Here is a 9616-nt window from a genome sequence, read left to right on the forward strand (position 1 = left end):
ACAACTCAGGTGAAGATATGATTACAAACATGGCTACTCTGTTGGTAGTGCTTTGGAGTACTGATTTGATGATTTCCACTTGAGTAGGTTCCTAATTTCTTGAATGCCAAAATTAATGGGAGGCCAGTAAAAGAAGTCATCAAAGATACAAAGTGGCTAGAAGAGGATTTTCCTATAACTATTCAAAAGGTACACGATTCCTGCTTGATTGGGACAACTAAGAGAATATTGTGTACTGATTGATCGATTGATTTCTTGAATATTTCTTGTGTACTTTGTTTTGGGCTATCATGCTAGCATGCACTGTAACATATATCACTATGTATTAACATGCTACCTAAGTATCTATTTCTTTATACTTTAAGGATCTTCTTATCAGTCCTTCAACAAATTTTACGTGCATGATTTGAATGCTTGGTTTGCTGTCGCCCTTTGCACCATCGGTGTAACGGGTGGTTAGCTGCTTTTTTATGTGTGAGAATGTTACGAATGTTTCTATATGTGCCTAGATTTATTTAGTGTGCCTGCTATGTTTCACTTTCACTGCTCTTTGTCGAATAAATTGAGAAATTATTGATTCTTTTTATGTTATTTCTTTACATGAAGGATCCAGATTAAAATCTAATGTGTTATTCTTGCTGGCTTAGTTTAAACAAATGCATTTTAGATCACCTACTTCTCAGTTCATGATTTTTTATTTGGTGTGTTGCGGTTTATTACCGGAACACACTCACCCAAAGTGTCGATATGCATCCATGCATAATTTACTAAAAGAATTTTTTTGAGTTGTTTCTGCATATGCCTCTTGGTATTTACTAGGTCACCTTCGAGATTCTCTAACTAACATACATATCCTATCTACGCTTTTCACATCCGTATATTGATGCCATGTTTTTCCTTTTGAGTAGACGATTCTTTATTGATTAACCTATACACCAATATGTTGTTTCCATTGATCTCATAGTACTTTTTGTGTGTTCCTTTATCTTGGGCTGAAAACTTATTGTCGGTTCAAGCTATTTTTTAAGTCATGTATACTATGGAAGTTGTGTAAAAGAACATTTACTAAAATGTTATGTAAAACCTATGGCTCAAAGGTAAGCTTCGGTAAATTGGAATATTTATAGATATATTTGGGAGTTTCATTAGATTAATATGGAATTTCAAACTAATCCATTTAATTATTTGAGAGCACCAGCAAAACAATTTTTGAAAAAAAAACATGCCCACCAACCGAAGGGCATGGGTATGTTGTCCATGTATGCAAATCTCTAGGAAGGAGAAACCCTCAAGAACTGCTAGGAAGGAGAAAGCCCTCCACGTCTCTCAGCCTGACTATGCCTCTGTACGTTCCCTCTTTCGATCTGTCTCTCCCCTTCCGGTCCGTTCCGTTCCCCCCTCACGGCGCCCGTGTTCGTGTCTCCTGGCCTGACGTATGTGTGTGGGTGGTTCTTCTGCAGCTCGCAGCGAGGATTGTTGTGTCCAACCTGCCGCCAAGTGGAAATAGTCTGTGTGGCGCTCGTAAACAGAGAGCATTCTGGTAGAAAGGTACAGGAAAGAATAGGGAAACTTCTGTCATTTTCTTTGGTCTCTGAAAAATAAATGGTGCTATGGGCTGATACATTGCTAAATTACATGATACAAACTCACTTCTCTTTTTTGATTTTTGGTTTACTTCGTTGTGCTACAATGGCTCTCCTAGGAATGTTCTTCCATGCTTTGATGTGCACAATCCAGAAAGTGCATGCATCCAGAAACCAAATAGGATTTTTATGTGTTATCTTCTCATAAATCTTATGCTCATCCAATAAGAATAAGGTTTGGTGATATTGCTTTTGTCTATCACTCGGTAGATTTCAGACTTCAAGCTAGCTGCAGTTATTTCAGGTTATATGTGCAAATCCTCGGTGTGACATGATTGGTAACTGACCATGAATACGTTGCAATCTGATATGTCTAATTCTTGATTTGTGGTATCATGTTCTAAAAATTGGTCCTAAAGATACATGATGTTTTTGTACAAAGTTGAGACAGTTATTTTTGAACGGAGGGAGTATTAGATTATTTTGTTCCTTTTTAATTTGGTTCTAAAGATATAGTTTAAGAGTGATCATTTTGCATCAGCCAAGCTTGCCGTTGTTACAAATAATTGTTCTGTTGTCCTCAATTCACTTTCTCAGTTTTTTAATGCTACAAGTGTTATTGTTCCAGTTTTTTTTAGTTATTGATCATGCCATTTCTCTTTCTGCCTTTGTAGCTGAAAAATTAGTGAGACTGACTAAATTCTGAACATGTTCCATGTGAGAGAAATAGCATGTTGATTTCATCTTGAAATAATCATAGCTGAGGGACGAGATTCGTAACGGAGGGTCATGCAGAGTTGGGAGGAAGAAGTTGCGAGGCTTGCAACTCTCCTTGTGAAGGGCTCAGGGACAGCAGTGAGGACTATGCCTCTTTAGTTGTAATTGTGATACTCCTGATGTGCAAGTAAACACTCCTGTGATACTCCTTATGCTAAAATGTTGGTTGTTAGTACAAAGGTGGTGACATTATTTGGTTCTCTAGTATTAATTTCATGATTTGTGGTTAATACATGACGTAATACAATCCACATTGCATTATATTTCCAGTTACATTTCCTACTTACTCACTACTAACATTCTTTCTAATTCACTTCTTGCGCCATTGGCGTAACCGGGTCATCTAGTTGAACATATAAAGGATGAGCTAGTGCGTCCAACTAGCGGCACCAGCCACGTCTCTTTTTATTCGCCATCCTCTCCGTGTCGTCCGGCCTCCCCTGCTCCACGACCCTCCGCCTCAGGGCCTCCCGCGCCGCCGCCTTCTCTTCCGGGCCTCTTCTCTGGCGCTCAATGCAGCCGGGGCGACCTCATCCTCTTCCTCTCCTCCTTCCCTGCCTCCGGATCCAGACCAGTGAAATCTGGAGGGGAGACGAGTAAAGGGCGACTGAGGCGACGGTCGAGCAGATGAGAGGGAGAGAGAAGGAAGAAGAGGCGACGCTCGAGCAGATGAGAGGGAGAAAGAGGTAGGTGCAGCAAGGCGACGGACGGGAGAGGGCCGAGGGCGAGCTCCAGCGCGAGCGCGTGGACCTGTCACCCACGCCGGCGAGGTCCTCAGCCCCGAGCTGCGCCTCTACCACCGCGAAGGCGACTGCTGCGACCATGCTCGGTATGCTCACGCCCCCATCAGAGATTGTGGCTGACCGGATAGCAATTGCTCTGCTTTACGGTTAGGTTTTGTTCAGTGCGCACACACACTGTGCCGTCTCCAGGTGCCAGTTGAAGTTACTGCTGGGCTTTATTTCCCTCCTCTGATTTGGTGTTGTGGGAGAAAGAAGAAGAGCAGGCATGTTCTCTGTTTCTACATCCAGCGTCCACACGGCTAGATCGACAGGTCTAAACTCTTGGTGAGCTCCTCCACTACCTAATTAATTCCTCTTCTGCTCTATCTTTTTTCCTTTCAATTCATCTAAGAAACTTTGAAATCAACCAACTATCTAATGCCTAAAATCCATGGAAAGAAGTGGTCTTGAAGTGTGAAACTCAAGCCGGCAATTGGATACCAATTTGCCTACTTATTTATACATTCAAATATTAGTTAAAGACTAATTAAGTCACTGTTTCTTATTTTTTCTATTCCTTATTTATACCTCCAAACAGTACACAATGTCAGGAGTTGAACTATAAATGCCTGCTTATGATTAATGGATCACCATAAAAATGGAGAATTTCTTAATTTGCATTTTCATGTTCTATCTCAGATGTAGCACATTGTGTGTATGTCAAGCCTACTTAGGTCATACCCAAGTAAGGTCACTATAGATGTATAGTGCTTATAAAATGTGGTGCTGTAATATAACTTTGTTCCTCAATTGGGAATTATGTTTTTCTATAGTTAAAGTGCATGTGTGTTGCTGTGATGTATATAAGTGAAAGGGAACAAAAAAGAATGGGAGAAGGGAGCTTCTTGCTTTTCTTTTTCCCTTTTGTTTCTGTTTGATAATTACCCATCCATCCTCATGCTTGAGTACTTTCTAACCTCCCCTGTTTTATTCTTTTGGTGCTACTTGGACGTTTCTAATGTCTGTTTTTTTGTTTTCTTTCAGAATACAGAAAGAGTAAGCTACTAGCATTCCTAATGTGCAAGTAAACCTACTGGGATTATGACTGCAAAAAAAATTCATGACATGTGAGCAATTCTCAATTTAGATACTGTGAGCTTAAATAACAAGAGCTAAACTGTTGTGCCTTGTTCAGAATTGGTAATAGAAAAGATAATCTAAACGCACATTCTGAAATTATCTAGACTCCTGCCTTTGGGTAATTAGGTTGCTAAGCATTACTTTGTAAATAAATGACATGCTAACTTGCTGGTTCAGTTTAAAGCTATAGGCAGGGGCTTGCGGTAGGGGGGATATAATTGTGGCAGTTGAAAACCAAAACACTTATTCATGAGTGTATGATCTGGACTGCGCTTTTTCTGAAAGTATGTTACGATCCTGCTCTTGGAAGATTAAGCTGTTGTGGTTTTGCTTCATAAATAATTGGCATGCTAAAACATTGGTTGTTGTTTCAGTGGTGGGGACCAATAATAGAAAGAAGTTGCTTCCTTAGATGGTTGGTTAGGTCATGGGTGCAGCAAGGAAAGGGACACCTGATGACGGTTCTGGACTTGAGGTCTAACAAAAAGTATTGTTCAGTGTAGTGTTTTTCTGGTTTCTTGATCAGTGTGTCAGAGGCCATGAATTCTTTTCATGCTTGCAAATATTTTTTTGATTGTATTTGAAAAGTATACCCCGATTGAGAGTCTAGGAGGGATCTTGCTGAACAAATATACCTGACTTCATGAATGTCTGTACAGTTAGTCAGAGATGAAATGACAAGCAGCTCTCCTGCGTCGTTCGAGAAGAAAAGAAAACAAAAGATGAGGATTATATAATCCCACTTTATGCTTACAGTTAGTCCGAGATTCAAGTGATTATTTATGCCGCGGTCGCTACAACAAATCATCTAAAATAAGCTACTAGCGTTTTTTTTTATCCAAGCTTTCTTGCTTAGAATTAGATAATATACGCCTGCTTCATACATATTACTCTTTCTGAGAGGGGCATGATCATCATGAAACCAGCAAATTATATACGCATATGTGCTTTACTAAATATTATTCTCTCTGTATACCTTCTTTATTTTTATTAGAGAAACGGTTGAGATAGTACACTCAGACTAATGCATTACACGTCTTTTTGTGCTTAAACCAGAGGCAAAAGCACTTTAAAATATGTTCCGCTGCCTCTTCTCCTCTTCATTGCTCTGCTTCTTCCCCTGATTCCTCTTTTTCGTTTTTTCTCTTTGTGGCGCCGCCGAGGATGAGTGGAGCAGCTGCTGAAGCAGGCGCGGCGCTGGTGCGCTGCTGGCGAAGCGGTGGTCAACGGTGCCGTCGACGTTGTCCTTGGCAGAAGGTAAGCCAAGATCAATCTCACAATATTCCTTTGTCGTCTTTGTTCTTATGCAACCTAGTGATTGGACTTTCTCTGTTATGTTTCACAAATTGCTACTTTCAGTTATCCCCATTGGCTTGTGGATATGCTCCTGCTGGGTCGTTCTTGTTTATTTTCTCTATCCAACATCATTGCAGGTTGGTGTTTCCTCTCTTTCTCACTGCAGGTACCTATGCCTCTATTATTCTAGGATTTTGCAAGTTAAATACTCATGTGTGCTGAACTGAAAAGTTCTCTATGTAACATCTATTGCAGGTTGGTGTTTCCTACCTATGCCTCTATTATTCTAGGATTTTGAAAGTTAATTGCTCATGTGTGCTGAATTGAAAAGCTCAATGAAAGGCACTTATTTCTATGCACAAATGCTTTTGTTGCTATCCGAATCTGTAGAGAAGAAATATATACGTCTCCTCTGTTCATTGCCCTTTTTTTGCGGGTAGTTCATTGCCATTTTGGATTCATATGTGAAGTCTATTGTTGTTAATTACAGTTAACTAATTTATTAATTCATGGTTGTTTTAGTTGCTGACCATATGATTCGTAGCCTTGGACAGAAGAGGCCAGCAACAAACATAAGCAACCACTGTCCTGTCCAGAACATGTATATCTTCAGTTTTGGTTGCCTTCCGTTTACTTGCCAACAAGCGACACTGAGCTCGCATATTTACTGTTTGCTTTGTTATATACTTAATCTACTAGACAAAGTGTAAAATGGAAATTCATGCTTGACAATTTTGTATATTTATAAACCTATATGCTACTCTAATTGGTTTTACTTCTTCTATATATTTTCTCCTCTTGGCGTGTATAAACAGTGCACAAAGTTAGTTTCTTTTCCTTCTCGATCGCATCTAATTTTAAAGAAAATAGAGAGGAATCTAAGAGATACACAACCAGAAGAACTTTGTTTCTTTTACTTTTCGGTCGTGTCTAACTTTTTGTAAAAGAGAGGAATTTAAGATAGATAGACAACCTGAAGAGCTTTGAACAGCTTTGAACGTTCAAGTATGCTGCCGGCCTCCTCGCCGCTGCTGTCGCGTGGCTGGCACCAGTGTGTGGCAGCTGCTGAGATGGGCACAGTTTACTCCGGGTTCGGTGATGGTGTTGAAAAGCACCTTAACTGAGCCAAGGAATTTTTTTTTTTGAAACGAGGCAAAAGACTTGCCATTTTCATTGATTAAGAAGAGAATTGCCCAGTTAATTAATGGAAAACCGGGCTAAAATCGATACAACACAACCCACATGACATGGGTACCACCGGCCAACCTGGCCACCAACATGGAACATAATCCACGACGGCACATGCCAACAGATGACCACACTCGCAAGCAACTGACAGCTCCGACTTCGACGACGAGAAACAAAAGGGAAATATGCAGGACTTGCGCCGACCGTGCCCTCCGTAAACGACCACCGAGTGTCTGTCATCGTCACCACCTGGACTCGCTCCATCGCAGCTCCGACTTCAAAGCAACCAAGCAACCACGGAAGAGCACCTCGGACACGCCGGGAAGAACCGACTACCGAAGATCACGCCGCGACCCAAGCTCCTCTCGACGCCATCATCGTTGCCAAACAGAAACCAGCGCCCCGCCTCAGCAAACCACGCGGCGAAGATGCCGCCATCGATGACGAAGATGCCATCATCCACCAGTCTCTCAGTCGTAGCCGGCTCCGAGACAATGCCCCCAAGGAGGAGAAAGACGCTATGACGCCTCCATCGTCCGATCCAGCGGATCTGAGGTTTCCCTCCGGAGCCAAAGCCATGGGTTGAAGGAGGAGCACCTCCACGACGACGCTTCCAAGTAAGATCGCGGTAGCCGCCGTTGTCGGCTCCGGTGAAGACCGGAGCAGGGATTTCTCCCGGAGATGTGCCGACCACCTGCCACCACCGACCGCTGCCCACTAACCACCACCTCTGCCGAGACCGACCTCACTCTGGCCATGGGATCCCATGATCCACCGCGGCCAAACACGCACCACCCCCTGGCCGAAGCCGCCACCACCGAACCCGGGGCCGCCGCCCCGGCAACACCGTCAGCCACCATCTTGGACTAGCGCCATCCACGAGACCCCACAGCCGGAAACTCAGTCAGGAGACGAGCTGCAGCGACGACGCCCTCAACAGGGTCACGACGCCCGTGGACGCCGCCATCGTCACCCCGAACGTAGTCAGGCATGGTTTTCACCAGCAGCCGCACCCCACGACCGAAGACCGGCTGGCATACCACGGCCACTGCTTCGCCCGCGCGAACATCGCAGCCGTCGTTGCCCACCACCGTCCCGGGGCCCCGCCCCGAGATCCAGCCTCCACCGCCCGTCGTGGCACCCGACAGAGCACCAAGTCCAGTCGAGCACGCCCAGCCACGGCCAGCCACCACCCTCCCGCAGCATCACCGCCTGGAGTAGCGGAGCAGCGCCGCCCCTGCTCTCGATAACGGCGACCGAGGGGGTCCCGCCGCCGCCGCGCCGCCAGGGCTTTGCCTGGCGACGCCTCCGGCGGTGGCGAGAGGAGAGGGAGGCGCAGGGGGGCCTGCTCGAGCCCGCAGTGGCGCCCCGATGCGGCCCGGCGCGGCCGCACGGGAGCGGGATAGGAAGAAGGGGAGGGCCTGACTCGAACTCCTCCGCGGGAGAGGGCCGGCGACGGCGCCGGGCTTGGGGGATGGATGGAGAGAGGACGCCGGGAGGGTCCCAGATCTGTTCTTGTCTGGGCCTGAGGTGGCTGGAGGAGGGAGATCAGCCACCGCTGGTGGCGCCTGCGCGAGTGCGAGAGAAGCTGAGCCAAGGAATTTAGTAGCATTGTGGGATGATCAACCAATTTTTTTTCTGTTTCTTATACTATCTTCTCATATTATAATTTTGGTGTCCTGGACTCCTGGTAGGCAGGGATCAGCTTTGGTGGCATCCGATGCTGGGAGGCCACGGGGTTAGAGCAGAGGAAGCTGACATGGTGTTCGAAATTCAGATGGCCATTGTGATAGAAGAAAGTGCATAAAGAATGAGCAAGGAAAAGCTACAGATTGATATGTCCAGGTTACAAATTTTTCTACCTCCACCCCATATTCCCACTTATGGTTTAGTGAAGAGTATGATTTCTCGCTTGGGAGGATGCCATGCAGAAGATATGCATTTGTTTCCAATGCATTTTCATTATAGTTGCTTTTGTTTAAGTTATAAAGAAAATACGACAGGTCTGCGATTGCATTGTCAAAAGCAAACCTAGGGTATTTGATGTTTCCATGTAGTTTTAAAATAACCTCCTAGCACTGTTTATTTTAGATAGATATATAATGAACTCACATAAAAGAATCGAGATTACAAACGTAGAGGCTTCACTAGAAGAGAGGCCCTTGCTGGAGATCACAAGAGCCATGTTTTTTGTAGGTACAAGTACAAGAACCATATTTCTATTTACGATTATCTCCCAGCAATGAAAGTCGTATGTGACAAACATGAATAAGCTAGGGGAAAAGTCAACTGCTCTCTTCCTTTTTGTTTGAGTTTTAACTTCTGTTTTCAATTTCCAACTTTGTGCAATTATTTTCTATAGTATAGGTGCTTGCTATGTTAGAGATAAAAAGGATCTTCGTTACAGCAAGCCACGTGGGCACAGGGCATGGAGAAATGCCAGTATTCTTGAAATCCCTTGTTGCATTTGTTCTTGTTCCTCCTGGGATGTTACTAAGACATCCTTTTCTTAGGTATTGAGTAGGATTTTAGATGCACAAAAATAAATGCTTAAGTTGACGATAAGGTGATGTTTGGCCTTGGCCTTTTGTTCTAATCATTTGTTGTTATTATAACATATCATTTCATCATTTTTTGGCTTCATTCTTCCCTTCCTACTCGCGGCAGGTACAAGACTCGGGCAACGGGCAGGTACAAGACTCGGGCAACAGTTAATGGACACAATGAATCTGTGCTAATATGGCTTACTTTATAAAGCCATCAATGTATGCTATTATCAAGTGATTTGAATATTTTATCTTAAGCTATATAAGTATTCATTAACTTTGTTCTAAATTAGTCTAATATGCATGGTTTGAATGCTCGACTCGCTCTTCCTTTTTTGCGTGATATGAGTATTTTCTTTTAAGA

General features: G+C 43.8%; 1 long non-coding RNA gene across 1 annotated transcript; it reads left to right on the top strand.

Annotated features, from left to right (window-relative positions):
- The first annotated feature begins 2778 nt into the window (after nt 1-2778).
- Nucleotides 2779-6425, top strand: LOC125546191. Its single transcript, XR_007300474.1, has 4 exons — nt 2779-3189; nt 3266-3427; nt 4127-5479; nt 5582-6425. It is a non-coding gene; the product is annotated as an uncharacterized LOC125546191 (long non-coding RNA).
- Nucleotides 6426-9616: the final 3191 nt, after the last annotated feature.

This window comes from Triticum urartu, chromosome 3, assembly GCF_003073215.2.
Source record: "Triticum urartu cultivar G1812 chromosome 3, Tu2.1, whole genome shotgun sequence".
Classification (NCBI taxonomy): Eukaryota; Viridiplantae; Streptophyta; class Magnoliopsida; order Poales; family Poaceae; genus Triticum; species Triticum urartu.